Source organism: Diadema antillarum, unplaced genomic scaffold, assembly GCF_040938485.1.
Source record: "Diadema antillarum isolate AM-2024a unplaced genomic scaffold, OU_Dant_1.0 scf00000039, whole genome shotgun sequence".
Classification (NCBI taxonomy): Eukaryota; Metazoa; Echinodermata; class Echinoidea; order Diadematoida; family Diadematidae; genus Diadema; species Diadema antillarum.
In genome coordinates this window covers 136,534-155,635 of record NW_027270928.1, presented here as the reverse complement: position 1 = coordinate 155,635, position 19,102 = coordinate 136,534, and the positions used below count along the sequence as shown (strand labels likewise).

The 19,102-nt window shown below is 37.6% G+C and overlaps 1 protein-coding gene and 1 long non-coding RNA gene across 2 annotated transcripts in view; both read left to right on the top strand.

Annotated features, from left to right (window-relative positions):
- Positions 1–19,102, top strand: part of LOC139711030 (inactive phospholipase C-like protein 2) — a 200,190-nt gene that overhangs the window by 69,878 nt on the left and 111,210 nt on the right. The gene's annotated exons all lie outside the window — the stretch shown is intronic.
- Positions 7,618–11,857, top strand: LOC139711041 (uncharacterized). The gene is made up of 3 exons (XR_011709494.1): positions 7,618–8,026; positions 9,538–9,690; positions 11,831–11,857. It is a non-coding gene; the product is annotated as an uncharacterized lncRNA (long non-coding RNA).

Sequence of the window (19,102 nt, the reverse complement as noted above, 5' to 3'; positions counted from 1 at the left end):
ATAAAATTATTGTATGGATCAATCAAGATATTTTTTTTATTGTATCAACTCATGTCTTTTTTCCTTCTTCTTTCTTTCAGCACGTGAAACCTCGTACCCGTGCCCAGCTTGTGGAAGGACTGAAGCGCTACTGGACGGAGAGAGTGGACCAAGCATTCATCAATCGCCAGCTTGACAACCTCCAACATGTCATCCCCGCGGTGATTGCAAGCCGAGGCGACGTGACGAAGTACTGACAAAGTCAAAACACAAACGGTCCTTTTCAGGACCACCACAATTCCAAGAAAGAATAACGAGTATACGCTCAATGATGTAATAAAGATTTCCCCCACCCACAACTCTCTCTCACCTCACACAATGTCATAAACGTAAATGTTTAACCAAGTGAATATACTGACATGACGACTGATGAATACAAATAATCGTTTTCGTAACTCTTTGGGTATTATTATCCCGGATCTATGATTATATAAGATCTCTCGAAAAAACAAAACAACAACAAAGAAACAAAAAATTAAGGTTTGACTTGAAATGAAATGTATACAACCTATACTTCCAGTTATAATACTATGACAAAAGTTATTACAATAAAGGGAGGAGTAGAAAAATATTAAATAAACCCCTTCTTTGGATTGATCTGATTTTTGCGTCATTCAAAATAATATTCTGTAAACGAGCATGTGATTTTATATATTTCTTTTCTTATTTTCGTTTCTGTGTTGGGGTTGTTTGAGAAAAATGAAAGAACGTAATATTTACTGCATACAGTCGATGAATATAAACATATAAATAACAATACGCGCTGAAGGAGACAATGAAAGAGGAGAAAAAAGAAACATACAAGTAATGAGCCAAATATTAAAATTATAACCTTTGAAAGCCTAAAAAAATAACTCTGTAATCATAGAATTTAAATTTTTCGTATGCTTGATTATCCAGTCTCCTTTAGAAACTGAGACAAGAGAAAAAACGAGAGTATGAATGATTACAATGAAGTGTTTTATTAGATCATTCTTATTACAAGTTGGCACAATATAATATACTCAATTTAATTGTTATATATGTATACAATCTGTCATGAGCGCGTGCATTAAGCTTTGTGTGCCTGAATGTTTTCGTATGCGTGACTGTGTCTGCAAATAACATATAAAAATTATCTTAGCTGTGTTTAGATGATACAATTAACATTATTATGCCGACATTAAGACACAACTGACTTACGCGGCTTGAAAATTAATTCAAGTAAATCAATCTCTCCATGAAATGTCATGTTCGCGTATTATTATTCAACAGGTTACTTTTGTGACAGAAATACATGTCTAATTGATTGAGCATGACCACTTCTATTTTTGGGATGTATTAATTTTGATTATCCTCATTCGTGATTCATATATTGATATAGTTCCTATAAAGCAAACACAAGCCATGATTTGCTTAATGATAGAAGCCGCGGTATAGAAAATAAAAAAAAATGATCCTTATAATTGCGTGATTCGTCTGTACGATTACAGCTTGAAAAGAATTGAATCTTTCGAGCCATACACGTTTTGCATGCAAAATTTAGACAGGCCAAAGAAACTCGGCCATATTGTGAAGAAAATACATTGTGTTTTTACTGGTGTTCTTGTTTCTTAATCTTCATTATCGATTAGGGAATTAAAAAGGCACTTGGCTAAAAGAGAAACACCTGTTTTCTGCACCATCTTTTAAGTTCTTTCCCCCTTGAATAGTGCGACAGGGTACGTATTCTTTTGCTCATAATAACACCCTGGCCCTCGCATGCGATGCGGTCGCCTTTTATTCTTAACGTTCTTTCTTTTTCTTAAGCTTTGCTCTTTGAAAGCGCTGTTAGTTGCCCCGACTGTGAGCAGAACAAGCAGCAATAATGCATGGACAATAGAATAGAGTCTTTAGTTGTATGATAGAGATAAGTCGGATACCGACACGCGGCATGACACGCGCCGAAAAGACCTTCACTCGTGTATTGTACTTGAACTTCACTTACAAGTAGCTTTTACTTCATAAAATGTTTGTTTCCTGCACACATAGTTATGTGAACTGAATCATCCCAATAAAGGTTATGGACACACAACATGTATACAAAAAGAGTGTGCATGCGTTCGTTTTATTGTGTGACTGTCTCAACTCTCTCTCTCTCTGTTCGTGGGTGCGCGGGCATATTATAAGTTGACTAAAATACAAAATACTGTTCGTCACTGTGAAAATGACAAAATATATATACAATGATTATGATTTCACTCGTATTGACAATATTACTGTCTCCTGGTATACTCCATTTCATAAAAAGTTGATACGATGACATCTCTTGCTGGAATGGCAATTGTCATGGTAACGACAAGAATCCAGCTTCGTGATTGGCTGTTGCTATTGGAAGTTGCCATTCCAGCAAGAGTTGACATCCTACCATCTTTTTATGAAACCGGGCCCGTAAGATTATAATATAATTAAAAAAAAAATAATGGTGATGGCTAGTAACTGATCAGTGGGAATCAGTGGGAATGCTGGGGGATGATTGTTCCAATCCATGTAGGATTCATTTAAGAGTTCATTGAATCTATTGTTGTGTGAAAATTATTTGCTTCAGAATGGTGTCATATTCAGGTAATGTGCATTTTTGTGTGTCCAGGCGAGCATGCCTATCACTCCGTACACAGTGACGGGGCATCGAACTGCACACTTTATACTTGAATATGAGACCGTTCTGAAGCAAATAATTTTAGTATCATATGCAACTTTTATCAAGAGTCGTAATTAAATAGTGAACACATAGGGCCTAGTACTCGCGAAATTCATTGAATAAAGCATTTATTGTAAGTAACGCCTTCCTCGTTAAAAACTTGCCGCATATCAAATACACACAATATTGAGCCTCAAATTTCAAAAAGTGTCTTTCAAATTTTGCGCAGTATTCAAGACAGATTCCACAGTCAGGTTTTAAGCATTTTAAACAATAGTTATTAGAGTGATAATTGTTTAAAATACTTCACACATGCATGTTAAAATTTCATCCGCTTACATGCAGTTTCGATGCAAAATATAGGCCTATGGTGAATACTTATTGACCATTGGCGGTTCCAGAGGGGGCCGCAACCGGCGCGCGCCCTCGGATCCCTTTATTTTTCGTGAAAAGCAAAAGAAAAAAAAATGAAATGAAACCCGGAAGTGCCATCAGATATATTAGTCACGCACCCCCCCCCCCCACACACACACACACTTTACAGAATTCCTGGATCCGCCCCTGTTACAACACTTTATCACTTTTTATGCCTCCGCCACGAAGTGTCGCCGGAGGCATTATGTTTCCGGGTTGTCCGTCCTTCCTTCCTTCCTTCCGTCCGTCCGTCCGTCCGTCCGTAATCAATTTTGTGGACAGCGTATCTAAAAAAACTGTTAGAGGTATCCTAATTCATTGTTGTGTAATCTTTCAAAAAAAGATGTCACAAAACTTCAACGGTTGCAAAATTCTGCTGCCCGATTGTTAACTTTTACTAATAAGTTTGATTCCATGTCACCAGTTCTCCGTTCCTTACATTGGTTACCTGTAGAAAAAAGGATTATTTTCAAGATTCTGTTATTAGTACATCATTCAGTTCATTCTTTTTCCCCAATATACATAAGTAATTCTGTTCAAAAATACATTCCGGCACGAAGGCTACGTTCATCATCAGATGCATTTTTACTCCAAACACCCAGAGTAAAACATGGGTATGGTGATCGTGCTTTTTCCGTTATGGGACCGAAATTGTGGAATCAGTTACCTCTTCAGTTAAGGGAACTGTCATCCACAGAGTCATTCAAATCCAAACTTAAAACTTATCTGTTCCTTTCATACTGAGGACTGTAATTGCTGTATGTCATTAATATTAGATCAATATTGTATTTTTAATTGGTTTATGTTTTATTCTTTATTTGGTATATATTTGTTTTTGTTTACCAGTTAAGGGAACTGTCATCCACAGAGTCATTCAAATCAAACTTAAAACTTATCTGTTCCTTTCATACTGAGGACTGTAATTGCTGTATGTCATTAATATTGGATCAATATTGTATTTTTAATTGGTATATGTTTTATTCTTTATTTGTTATGTATTTGTTTTTGTTAACCATTTTCTTATTTGTTGTATATGCATGTAAATATATGATATCTTTTCATTTTGAAGCGCCATGAGCACTGAAAACGTGGACCTGTGCGCTATACAAGTAGCCACTATTATTATTATTATCATTATTAATGAAACTTGGCATTGTTATATGTATGCAGTGGGTGAAGTTGTGCCTATCAACTTTTGGGTGCACATGCTCAAGGTCAAAGGTCAAATGTCAAGGTCAAATGCTCAGAATTATACTATTTCCCCTATATCTCTGCAATGCCTGGAGGTATTTTCTTGAAACTTGGTGTATACATGAACTACCAAATAAAGATTCCCGAGAGAGTTTTGGGTCATGAGGTCAAAGGTCAAGTGAAAATGTTAAAATTTCACTTTTTCCCCATATCTCACAGATATTTCAAGGTATCTTCATGGCACTTAGTATATATGCATGTACTGACTGGCAGTGATCAATTTAGGGGTCATGGGTCAAAGAGTCAGGGGTCAAAGGTCGAAGTCAACTCATCAAAATGCCATTATTTCCCTCTTACCTATGCAATGCCAGCAGGATTTTTTTTCTTGAAACTTAGTGTATGCATTACCCAATACAGATTCTCTGGGAAGTTTCTTGTCAAAAGTCAAGGGCCAAAAGGTCAAAGGTCAAGTGAAAGTGTTAAATCTCACTTCTTTTAAACTTATAAAAGGGTCAAAAGTTGGGTACAAACCCCCAAAATACCTGCACTCTTATTAGACAGGTAGTAGCCATTCATCCAAATAAACCTTGTTCAAGGAAAACAAACATTCAATGCATGTGTGACAAACCTGTCATTTTAATATTTTGCCAGTTATGTGAAACTGTCATCACACATTGTCAAGGCATTGCGCTATAGACCTATTCGGAGAACCATGCATTATGGCGGCGGCATACCAGTCGCCATGTAGCGACATTTCTAGTTCACAAATAAATCATGACAACGTGTTGTTTTTATATACTGCAGCCATCTTCATCTTTTGCTCTCAGCATTTCATATCCGATGGGGGGGCCGGGGGTGGAATGCATAGGCCTATGGATTAAAAATGTGGTATCCCCGGATCCCAGGCAGGGCTTGTTCTCTTCACCCGCTTACGGTATACAATTGTAATTTTCTTTTTCCTTGAAGGCTTGAATGGCGCGGTAGGAAACCCAATGCTTTTGTTTACCCTGGCCCTCGACTGCGATGCGGCCGCCCCTTTTAAGGCTTAATTCTTTAAAAGTTTCTTTTATTTTTCGCTTTGCTCTTTGATGATAGCATCAAGTACAAAGTGAACAATAATGCATGAATAGTAGAGACTTTAATACGAAGCGATCGATCGATAAGCCGGGTGCGCGCGCGACATAGAACGTTGTGACACGCGCCGAAGAGACTTTGATTTGTACATTTTACTTGTTGCTTGTCTCGCTTGTTCTATAACGGTTAAATCTAGAGATCGCTGTCTGGTGTATAATTGTAGCGTCATTGTTTCCATGGTATGGCCTCTGCTTGTTCAATTGGTACTTCTAATTCTGCATCTGTTTGACATACTCTAAGCAGTGCGGGTGCGTGAGCGCTCAGGATCAGCTCTTCGTGTCGATCAGGTCAACGTCATCATCCTGCGCAATCATGCCGAAGCGTTCCCGACAAGTCCAGGGTCTTGATCCGCAGAGTGGGAAATGGCTCCGCGCCAACGTGGTGTCAGAGGAAAGCGACTCAATCACTGTGAAGTAAGTGTATAAATACGACTTAACCCGTTAAGGACGGTTTGATTTTGCTAGTGTTACAACACACATTTGCCGTAGACACCTACTACTAGTACCCCGAGTACAGTATAACTCGCGGACTTCGTTTTAAGTCAAATGATATTTGATGCTTGTAACGTTAACAAAAATGTTTTAGGCCTAACACTGTAACAGTAGGACCTACTTTTATTAGTCGCTTCCGGGCTAATATAATGTACCGTTAGATTTTTGTGAAATTTGTGAAATAATAACGCCGAATAACGGCAGGCCGAACAGAGGTTTTTAAATTGTATTATTAGTTTTGTTTGTTTTATACCGGTACGAACTTCAGTGCTTCATGCAGATGCATGCAATGTAACGCGACGCGATGCGATCACATACGCTCGCGTCGTCTTCTATTTTCTAAAACATGAGCCATCTGAGGTCTAAACCCATAACGTTAGTTGTTGTTTTACATGTATAAAACTCTTAGTTGTGCATGATAAGGCACGGTGTCATTAATTGTAAATAAATTTTTGCATGCCATACTCATTCCGTTTATTGAATTTTACGTTCCCCGGTACAAAAAAAAAAAAAAAAAAAAAAAAAACACCGTATAGGTGGTCCGTACCTCGTCATATTCTGGTGAAAAATTTGATTGTAATGTGCGATACACTTACAGTTTCGTAACGCTAGAACTTCAGTTTATCATAAAGTATTCCTATTAGTGCTTCCCGGATTTATCTTGCAGCTAGCACTAAACTCTAACATTAACGTTTTATAAATTATAGGTCTAGAATAAATCAGTAACTAACCTACCAAGACAGCGTAGAATTCAACGCTGCCCCTGTGTCCAACTAACTTCACTCACTTTACGTTCATCCATGCCCTGTCATTTTGTGAAATTTGGTAGAATGTGGAGTGTGGACGGTGAAATTCAAGATATATTTTAACGTTAAGCGGATACGATACTGCATTAGCGCCTGAATTACGAGATGTTCTTTATTTTGGATATGATAAGTACAAGTAGGCCTACATGTAATGTTACTTGCATTTAAAGCGAAGAATTAATAAGAAACAAAAAAATGCAAGCTACGGGCGCGGCGCGGCGCCGCGCGAGAAGCGGCGGGTCACACTTTTGAAAAGAGGCAGCGCAGGGCCGGGGCCGGCCGGCCTCTAGGGGCGGCGCGGGGCCGCGGGGAGCGACACTGTGGTGGTAGACTAGTCGTGTTGCTTCGTGACAGCTTTACAGTATGAGTCTAGGCCAATGACGATGTGAATTCGTCTTTCCTTCCTGTTGGTTTTGTTGTTTTTTTTCACTATTTCTACCTACATGTATACATTAGAATAGAATAAATAGGTCTCTATTGCAAATAACCGACTGCAATATCTTTATTACACTGCAACTCTTTTAATAACATTTGGAAAACGACAATGTAGAATTAGAAATAAAAAGGTAGAGGCGTCTTTGGAAGAAATCTAAAAAAGAAAAAGAAAAAAAAAGACCTGAGTTAGACTTTATTTGTGCCAGACCAAGCATTGCTATGCCCTATTGTAACCACATAATTTTTTTCCCAAAAACTTGTTGAACGACTAATTCCACAATTTCAAGCAATTTTAATCAAATTTGGTATACTTGAGGTATTGGGGTATTTCTAGATAAATGATGTGCAAGTCAGACTCTTGGTTTCAAGGACAAAGCATTGCCATTGTAACTGCAAATTTTTCTTTTTTTAAATGACAAGGAGTTGGATTGCTGGAGCAGGAGTATAATTCACCTTCAGTGATAGTTTGCAGTGTTCGTGTTGACTATCTACACTGCATTGCATTTCAGGCTTTTCAACTGAAAAAAAAAAACCAAACAAACAACCTAATTCTTTAATGAACATTTTGTGTCACAATTTAGAACTGTTAACAGTACATGCAAAACTTGGAACATTTGTGTTCTTTTCATGCATTCTCAGATGGTTGGGATACACCGCCAGCGACAACTCTGTCGAAGGATGAAGTACGTGAAACAGTCCTGAAGCGGCCTCTGCGTCGAGGCTTAAAAACCTCAGACTGGCCTAATTTGGGACATCCCTGGAAACTGCAACGTGGGGACCGAGTAGCCTGGCTGAATCTTGATGGCAGTCGAGGAGACACCTTTGTTGTTGACATCAATGATGAATTCAATTGTTATGTGAGTATACCACTCCCCGCTATCAAATGTATTTTTCTTTGAAATGGAGTAATCTGTAACTAATCATCTGAGATGTTGCCTTGCAGCTATGTCAAGCAGTCTACACGTCATGTCTACTGAACATATTTTTCTATACATAATCATCTACTCATAAAGAGTGGCCCAAGAAGGAACTTAACATCTCTCCTATAAATTTCACCGAGAGCAATCATGTGATATTTGCATGTATTCTTTACTTCATCAAATTAGATTCTCTTTCCATTTTACAATAAGGTTATAATAAACTCTTATAAGTTATAGGGCATTACAGTATGATACTCTGGGATATTTTGGGCCCATTTTGTGATTTATAAAATATTCCTAATTTGTTTCTTTTGCACCAGCAATTTATACTGTCTGTGGTTTATGTGGTGATGAATTTCCAACAAATAGAATCACCATCTATTTATAACTTAAAGGTAAAGCAACTTAAGTAATTTCAGCTATTGCTAATTGCTATACTGCCACACCTGTTATACATTGCACCTGTTTGCATTTGGTTTCTTTGACCAAATGAAGCCCGATAATTTACTTTCCCACAACTTTGGACGGTTACAATTGTGCTGCACAGTATCGCTTCAGTTGTGAACCCCGTTTTTTGTCATTCACTGTGTACATCCAGGGCTACCAAACACTGACCTAACCCTAATCCTACACCTGCTATGTACAGTATATCTCAACTTCTTCTTCTTTTTTTCACCCGGCAGGAGAGAGGGCAACAGTTTCAGAACTCGATTTTCAATTAAATACCAGAATCTTTGATAATACTCTAATATTTCAATCTTTAAAAAAAAATATAAAAAAATCATAATTTCTGCTGAGATTCAAATTTGCCACTTCTCAAACGTGGCTGCCGCCACTGTGTAAAGCACACAGGTAATCTGATTGCACACAGACCTGGCACGTGGAGGTGTTGCTCACATGTTTCGCCCAATTTTATGATATCCTGACAGTGGACTCTTTCATGAATATAATCTATGCCTAGAGTCGTCTTGAAATTTAAATTAGGGTTAGGATTAGGTTTTGGAAGAGTAACATGTAGGGTATGTATTCAGTACCACCTGTGTATAGAATGAATGGTAAAACAGATGGGTGTATATTAGTGTTGTTGTGTTGTAATCATAAAGGCCGCTAAGTCGGTCTCGAGTAGAAAAATTACTTATCCTCAGCCTTGGAATCAATCCTGAAAAAAAAAAAAAACAATGTCAGGTCGCGGCGAGGTAAAAGAAATTAAATATTGTGAGTTTCTCGGGAACAGAATTTTTTGGAAATCATTTCTCAGTGTCGACATGTTCTCCCACCTCTCTGCAAACAAGTATAGTAGAAGGCGAAATTTAAGTAGGCCTACAGCATATTCCATACCCAAATGATTTTATGTAATGGCTTTTCGGTTGGGAATTCCTCTTTGCTTGGAACACAACTTTAAACACATTGTTGATATTCCTGCTCCATTCCAATCTACAAATTTGTAGGTACTTAGTGATGATGGCAGAAAACTGGACTATGAACTGATTGCAGAAGAAACCAGGGAGCATAGACTGCTGCAAGAGGCTTTCCAGGTACAACATGGCAACAACTCAACAGAGTCTGAGTCCGAATCTTCTAGCGATGAGGAGACTGAAGAGGTAAGATACATGTACATGTATTTCCAATCCAGCTTTAAGTTAACCCACCGACTCCTGAATCTCATGATATGTGGCTTGATCACATTTATGTCAACTCACGATAGTAGAAAAGTAAAATAAGAAAGTAAAAATAATAGCTTTAAAGGACAAGTTCACCTTTATAAACATAAGGATTGAGAGAATGTAGCAATATTAGTAGAACACATCATTGAAAGTTTGAGGAAAATCAGACAATCCGTTCAAAAGTTATGAATTTTTAAAATTTTTGTGCAGCAACCGCTGGATGAGAAGACTACTGCAGTGTATGAATAACTTGCGTACAACAATATAAGGAAAATATAAAGAGAATTTCACAAAATTCCATCTTTTGAAAAAAGTACACATTCCCCTGACTCGTTACCGACACAATGTTATGGGGCAATATTATTCCCCCCTGCCTTTAGAAAGAGGCAAGTCAAGAGCTCTTTTATTATGCGAAAAAAGTGAAAATATGTTGAATTTTCTTTTGCATTTTCTTTATACTGTTGTACGCATATGACTCACAAGCTGTAGTAGTCTCCTCATCCAGCGGTTCCAACACAAAAATTTTAAAAATTCATAACTTTTGCATCGATTGTCCAATTTTCCTCAAACTTTCACTGATGTGTACTACTAATATTGTTGCATTCTCTCAATCCTTATGTTTATGAAGGTGAACTTGTCCTTTAAGGACAAGTTCAGCTTCATATACAATGTACAATGTGGATTGAGTGAAGACAACAATGTTAGCAGAACACATCAGTGAAAGTTTAGGGGAAATCCATTCAAAAGTTACGAATTTTTAAAATATCTGTGCAATTACTGCTGGAGGAGAAGACTACTATTGTACAGTGTATGTCACATGCGTACAATGATAATAAGAAAATAAAAAGAGAATTTCACAAAACTTGACTTTTTGAATAAAGAGCACATTTCCCTCAACTTGTTACTTATGTTAGGGGTAATATTATTCCTCCTGACTTCTGAAAGAGAGAAGTTTAGTGTTTGTTTATTATGTTATTATACTTCATAAATTCATAAATTTTTGAACAGATTGTCAGATTTTCCTCGAAACTCTCATTGATGTGTTCAACTAATATTGCTGCATTCACTCAAGTCAACCCACATGTATATGAAGGTGAGTCTGTCAAGATTTAAAAAGAGAAAGGAAAAAAAAAAACCTCCTTCAATGTGAGCCTCTATCTTATGTTTATCATGATTCAATGAACAAGTCGATATTATGACTATGAAAATTACCAAAAAATTCTCAAATTGATGATTCATGTGATTGAATATTTAGTATTTCTAAAGCAAAATGGACCTTTTTTCCCAATCCTCCTAAAAAAAATAAAAATAAAAATAAGTATTTATGTTCTTGATGTCATTTTATTTGAAAAGCATTACACCTCTTTGGAAGTTTCATAAAAAACAAAAACAGAAAAGAAGAGAAATAATGTTGCCAGTTTGATTCGGAAAATGGACACAATTCTCTATGTAATAAGCCCTTGGAGGTGATGGGTTAATTTCAACAATTCACAGACGCAGGTATGCATATGTGGGAATTTGCATAATTTTGCCAAGGGGCAAACACCAATATTTGATGACATTCTGCCAGTCAGCAGAATGGTTCTGTGATAACACTCGCAATTTAGATGGAGAGCAATAAAGCCGTGGAAAGGTGGACACCATACTTGTGAGCAAACGCCTAAACAGTGTAGTTTCTCACGGTAGGTGATGAAGACGCATACAGTAGAGAAAAAAAAATGACAAAACTTGGAAAAAGGGGTGCTCTTTTAATGGCAAAATACTTGTTTAGGGTGGAAATAATGTTATATATTTACTTAGGGAGGGAAAAATCTAGGGATCATTACTTTGTTTAGGATCCATTTTGAAAGTCTATTAATGAGTATAATGGCTTCCACTTTTAAATGTCTGTTGTCACACACATTTTTAGACCAAACTGGCAATGTTCAGACATGTAGTTACAAACATACATACATGTGCACATACCACTTGTGGAAATCAAGCTATATGTTTTGAATTCATTTGATTATACTTAATAAAGAACATTGTCAGGTAATATTTTCTCTTTGTTTGTTTTTTATTTTCTCTTTTCATTCAGCCTCCAGTGAAAAGACCCAGACCCACGAAGTCCCTGCAAGTGCAACAGAAGGTAAACCTGTAGTTATGTCCCCTTTACCTCTCCTGAGCCGAGGGCTCAAGTGAGCTATTGCCTTTGTTTTTGTCCGCTTTGAGTCTTGCAATACCGCGGTATTTTGTTTTTACAATGTATTTTGTTTTTCTTTTTGCATATTGATCATCTTTTCCACAACCGATGGGCACCAAAAAATATATATATTCTAAATATTTTTGTTGTATGGTACCGCATTCCTGTTATGTAAGTGTTTACTGTAGGAATCAAAAAGGCAAGGTTTCAATATTAGCTGAGACTAAGCCGATATCCCACTTCTGCTTTTAATTTTAGGCTTTACTTTACAGTGTGTACATTAGGCCCCCCCAAAAATTGTTGTATTGGCGTAACCCGCCCGACCCTAAAAATTCCGCCGACCCTATGTTTTTTTTATTATTATTATCATTATTATTATTATTTTTTTTTTTGCTATCGATATCAAGTATCTTGTTGACTGCGAGCGCAATCGCAAAAAACCCGGAAGTGGAAACGGCTCTGGGGATATCGGATGTACGAGAGAGAGAGAGATCTCGCTAGCGCCTCACATAGCCTCGCTTGTCAGTACAAAATTTGTACTTCTCTGTTTCCAACACGGAAGCGTACTCTTTATCTTTTAGCATTCAGACTGAAATGTATTGTGCACAGTTTTGCTATAGGTTTCTTATGTGGAGAACTTACACGAATCTGTATATGTGGGACTGTTATAGAGATCGCCGGTGTGCGATGAAAAGATCGTACATATGGGTCAATTTGCATCCATCTTAAGTCAAAATAGTAAAATATGAAGTGAAAAACATTCAGGATAGGGATTTTCAACATCTTTAAATTCTGTGAAGGGGTATAATTCGAGTAAATATCGGCCTCATAAATGATTTGTAGAATAGATGAATCGACAGGGTAATCGTGTAGAAATGCACACCATGCACACCTACCATTTTCTTCCTTAATTTGTTAATGAAAACTTATTGTAGCCATCAGAAATGTCAAGATGGACCATATCTGACAGGTTTCATGAAATTTCATAGTCAATTACAGAAAGAAAAGTATCTAATTTTGACTCAAAAGTACGCCGATCGACGGCTGTGTCAGCGTAGCATGATGGATGATCGATTATGTGGAAGAGCGATATAACGATGATAATCGATCGTTGTAGTCTGTGATACAGACCGCTTGTTTGGTATTTAACCACAATAATTACGTCGGCTCGAGAGTAAAAATGTGGAAGAAAGAAAGTGATCTTGATGCGTCTGTTTTTTTTTTTTATCGTTTTAGTTAATTTTCTCCTGCGTGTGACTATATCTGTCAACATTTTTTGCTGACTAAATGATGGACAGATTAATATGTGTATCAAAATTTCAGTAAACGTGGTAACAGATATATGAAAAAATGGGAATTATCCATCATGAATATTGCACAATCAAATGGATTTTTTATTACAAAACAAAAGCAAATACTGGGGTTGCAGTTTTTGTATACATAATTTAAAAAATGAAATGGAAAAAGTAAATACTATCATAAAGACAATTACTTTCTAGTATAAGTTGAACCTATCAATTAAAAACAAATTACTATTTCAATTTCAATATTCTGTTTCTTTTTAGGTAAAATGAGCACTTTATGAGAAGTCCACAATATTAACGTTAATACATGATTGCATAACATAACATTCACTTTTCGTAATACTATTCTCCTTAATTTATTATTTAAATTAGGCCTATAAAGTATGTAGATTACTAGAAACAAATCCCCTTTGAATTCAATTTCCTTCTCATCTTCTTTTCTCTCTCTTTCTCTCTCCTTTCTAATACCGTAATAAATAGCCTAACCTTTTTCTTCCACTTTTCCTTCAACACTATTCAAATTGAGTTATTATTATCAACTTTTGTCATGATAAAATTAATACTTGCCACAATATTTAAAGAAAGGATCGATGTCTAAATCCTGGTATGAATGATATGTACCTTATCAATAATTTGAATAGTGATAATCATGATAGTGGCAATGAAAACAAAGAACTATCACAATACTAGCTCACTTGAGCCTTCGACTAAGGTGAGCTAACAGTAAAAAAAAAACGAAAAAGAAAGTAGGGGCTACACGTATTGCACAAGTCAAGTTCGATATTGTTATTAAGCGGCTAATTAGAGACTACCAGAATCATTATAATCGTTGACATCGTTCTCGCGAAATCGGTGCACTACTTATCGGAGACTATGTTCGCGACCCACTACTTTCAACTCTGATTTCTCATTTTTCTTACCTTTTCGGCTTCTAATTCCATGAAAACTCTCTGATATGGTTCAATTTAGCATCTCCAATAGCTGCATAAAATTTTATTGACAAACGGCGAAGCGAACGGTAGGTGTGCATTTCTACATGATTACCGAACACACCACATACAGTGCTGCAGTTGTAACTGTTTACTGAGCACGAGTTTACGCGTGAAATGCAGGTAGCGAAAAAAATAAATAAATAAAAAAAATAAAATAAAATAAAAATCCGCCCGACCGACCCTATTTGAAAATCTCATGTTACGCCAGTACAACCTTCTTCTTTTTTTCTTTTTTTTTGGCCTTACTGTATATTGTTCTTGAATTCTTTGTGTCTTTATTAAATCAGGCAATGGTAGTAAATTATAATAATATAAAGGTTTTTTTCTGTGTCTATTTTTTTTTTCTTTGATTTGGATAGGCAGCAGCAATCATCGACTCGGGATTAGCAATGAGATCTCTACCAGAAGAGCGCGTTGACCCAGCCCCAGTTCAAGTGTCTGATGAAGACATATCCTTGGCCACAGCTGCACTTCGTGAACGACTTGCCCAGTCAGACAAACCATGTACATTCCCTTTGCCAGAGTGCATACATCATCCAACCGTTGAAAACGTCAACCCAACCCAAGCGCATGATGCCACTCAAGAAAGCCTGGACAGCGACCTTGCGATGGACATTTTGGAAGAATTGTCAACAGGTGTTCACGCAGACGACTCTTCCATGATTACACGCATCCAACGCCTTGAAGAAGAGAATAAGGACTTGCTCGCCAGAAACGTTGCAATGGAGGTAAAGGTGAATGAGCTAGAATCGCAGATTGAGACTCAGGAGAGAACCATGTCCAATCAGGAGGAAAGGATTAAATCTCTGGAAGACATCGTGCTCTCACTTCCCCAAAGAGACACTCGACAATCAAATCCCCCTTGCACTCCAAGGAACTGCAATCCACTAGCTCCTCGCAACGCTGACTTATCTTCAGACCACAGACGAATGGAGAAAAGAAGCACACCTCATCCAAATCGCCAGGTTGCCAGCAAGGAGAACACTCCAGACTTCATACCAGATCCAGCATACGTCCCATACCTAACCCGGGAAGTGAGGCAAAGATACATCTCCGACAGTCTGTTCATAAGTCTGATGAACTCCTCCAAGAGCCTCAACTACATAGCACGTAGGGTCTCCTCAGCTCTGTTCACCGAAGAAGAACGTCTAAATGCAAAAATCGAACCATGGGGGGACTCACCTGTCCTGGACCAAGAGAGAGTGGCAATCATGAAGGAGTTAATCATGGACATTTGTAAAGTACGTAAGGAGGACCAGCCAGCAGCCTGGAAATATGCTAAAAACACAATATACAAGCAGACGAGGGTTATGCGCCATGAGATGAAAGCAAAAAAGGTGCTTGCTTTCTGAGGAGCAAAGAAACAACTCTATGACATGCCCTTGACTGCTACATGTGTGATGGTGCAGCTCAGATTTGAAAGGTGTTCAGTTCTGATTCACGAACAAAGTAGAGCATGTACTCGTGGCTCAGTGGATAAGTGCATTACATGTACTTAAACATTCAATACAGTAGTACCATATATTTTGTCATGTCAGCAGACAAAGAGGTGGCTTGACAAGAAAATCAATTACAATATTACAATGTACATACCAATGTACTGTATTTGCCATATATTTGGGTGTGTACTTTTGTGAATTTTGGGAGTTGCTTGCTATTCACAAAATTACCAACATGCTGCAATATTTACTCCAATCCCTCTCTGATACCATCATTCCTGTCGCACCATGTGATAGTCATAGTACATGTGACTGCTACAGTATCGTTTTGACACAAGTTCAAAATCTTTACTCTGTAATTTCACTTTTTTTCCCCTGGTTCCAGATCAGGAATATAACCACTAGCAAAAATGTTTGACAGCAGCCATTCACAAAAGAAAGAAATAAATCATGCATGCGGAAATATAGCATACACAGTACCATGTTAAACCATGTCAAGTGACTATTTTTTTCTACCTTGCTTTATAGCTTCACTGCATTGATAACTTCTACAGAGACTTTCCTTACAAGCTGGAAATTTACAAAACCAAATTTTCATGTAAATTAGTAATTAATCTGTATCTCGGATGCGATCATGATTATGTGCACACACGTATATTTAGTTAGTTATTGCCAAAATCACAGTGAAGAGAGGAATTTTGTAATTTTTGCCCTTCACTGGCATTGGTTACACCAAATGCTCAGTGCATGTTGAGTCACTTCTATGAAAAACAAACATGTATACATCACAGGCAGACTTGGGAAAAATTGTACAGACAATCCCTGGTTTACTAGTCAGGCATCATGTCCACTCGGCCAATGAGATTGCCTGATAGCCGTTGTTGGTTCTAATTTACATTTCCATTTCTATTTCAAGACTTTGCTGGTTTCTGAGTACGTTTTGTATTTTTAATCTTGACTTGATATTATTATTGATGTATATTGGAATGCTGGTTCTTTCTGAAAATTTGCCGGAATATGTTTTCGCTTTGTATTCAATTTAAAAGTACTACATGTATTTAAAGCCTACAACACGAGATGTGATGCCAAGTGCCCAATATGAGAGAAATCCCATTTTCATATACATGTAGTAGTACAGTATATACTTTTTAATGTTGCCCAACCTCAAAAAGAAACCTTAGTTCAGTAATTAATGTGTTAAATGTGAAGTAGAGTTGTGTGAAAAACCTGCCTACACTGTTCAATAACTTCTGTGTAAGTAAAAAAAAAATACCTTACATATTACTCATGGACCCTCGAAGGATGTAGCATAATCTGAATACAGGTATTTCAACTACAGCCCTCTCATGATATTGGTTATAATTTTCAATCAAAACATGCTCTAAATTGTGATTGTAAAAATTTGATGATAACATGCAATTTCCTTCTCTAGTAGTAAAAACAGGGAGGTCACAGGTGGGACCAGTTTCCACCTCCCTGGTAAAAAGAAGCATCTCATTTCATTTAAACAAAGTGTACAGAAATAGCTGGTTAGCCCTGCATGCTGCAGACATTATGTCAGGTTTCTGCCTCGTATCCAGTGGCAGTGCTGTCAGTGGATGGATCGATTAATAGTTAATATTTAATATGTATTTAATGACAAATTATGTGAAGCAAATTATGAATTTATACAGGTTTCCAAGTTAAGCACAGAATTAAAAGGACCCTTCTTTGTGTTTGAAATGTATATAAGTTGTAGCTGTCATTTCACTTTTCAAACTACCCTCATACAAAAGTGTGGGGGGTGGGTGGAGAAAAGGGGGCAACTGCCATTGAAAGGTTAATACTTTTATTGTACCATGATACTCAATGATAGGTCTTTGACCCTTAACAAGTTGTGATCGTTTGGATTTCCCACCTAAAAGAAGTATGTTGTGATGTGTATTTCATGGTTAGTGAAATACCCTGAAAGTGTATCGAGCTGCTGAAAAGTATGGTACATGTATATCTCTTTTTTAAAACAATTTTTGGCAATGTTGGTTTTGGGTTGTTGTTTTTTCTGAGCATGGTGCCCACCTTTCAATGACAGTTCCCCCCCCCCCCCACAAGTTTTTGGAAGACTTTTTCTTTTTTTCTTGCTTTTTGTCTGCTGATTAGTGAGGGGGACCATGTACAGATGGGTGGGGGAAAAAGAAACCCAAACATGAATGCAACAATTGTGCATTCGTTACACTCGTAGTCCTAAGAATGGTTGTACACCAATAGGCGTACAATTATTCCAGTGCATACCGGTACCTTGATAGCAGAGACGTCCTTGAGACGCTGGACATTAAAAAACATACAGACGCAATCAACTTCTTATCATTGTACAGTGTATTAGATTTGGACATAGATTTTACTGGTACGTACATCGTGAATGTGTGAGTGATGATGTTTGTGTCCGATGTAGTATACACCCTGTATGTACTGTATTTATTAAGCGTGTGTGTGTGTATTGGTGAAGGAGTGTATGTGGGCCGAGGGTTTGGGTTGTGTGCGGATGGTTGTGTGTGGGAGAGTTGTACATTAAAACACAAGAATGTCATAGCAAGTGCATAAATGTTTAAAGTGCAAACACACATACACACGTACACTACACCCACAGAGCTACCAAGTCTCACGCATTCTGCGTGAGACTCGAGCATTTAGGGTCTGTCTCACGATCTCGCGCATGGCACCCATTTTTCTCACACATCTGAAGTCTGCAATTTGGGCCAAAAATAAGGAGCATAGCTCAAAGGATTAAAGTGATAGTTGCAATTGAAGGTATATTTCCCTATTGCCTTTCAAAATTAGTAAAAAATAGTCACTTAAGTATGCACCAGATCGCATCATTAAGAGCTAATAATTTTAAAAAGCTCCCTACCATGGGAGGGGGACACCCTCCTCGTTCTCGTGCGCATGTGCGCGAACGCCGAGACGCCGAGTCATAAAAATCTCACTCATAAAAGTTTTTTGAACTTGGCATCTCTGCACCCACCACAATTCACAACACAATCCAGCCTCCCTTCACGTATACACACACAGCCATATCGGTGATATCTGACCGACAAGTATGTTTAATTCTGCGAAAAAATTCTCACTCATAGTATTTAGTAATGACATTTGCTAGGTCAGTTTTTTCGCTTCAGCAAAATCGTGAAATAGGCCCCACTGCAGTGCGTGTGCATCCATGCGTTAACAAGCAAGGATAGGTCCTAGCTAGGGTTAGGGTTTTTGTAGGGCTAAGTAGGGTTGTACAACATTGGCCGTCAAATTAGTTGAGGGACATTATTAGGGAGTCCTTCCTACAGGCCCGGCCTACATACCCCGGACCCTTTAATACTGTATTTGCCGGCATATATACTGCCTATACTTTATAGGCTCAAAACACATCATACCGTATTTTCCGGCATATAGGCTGCAGTATTTTTC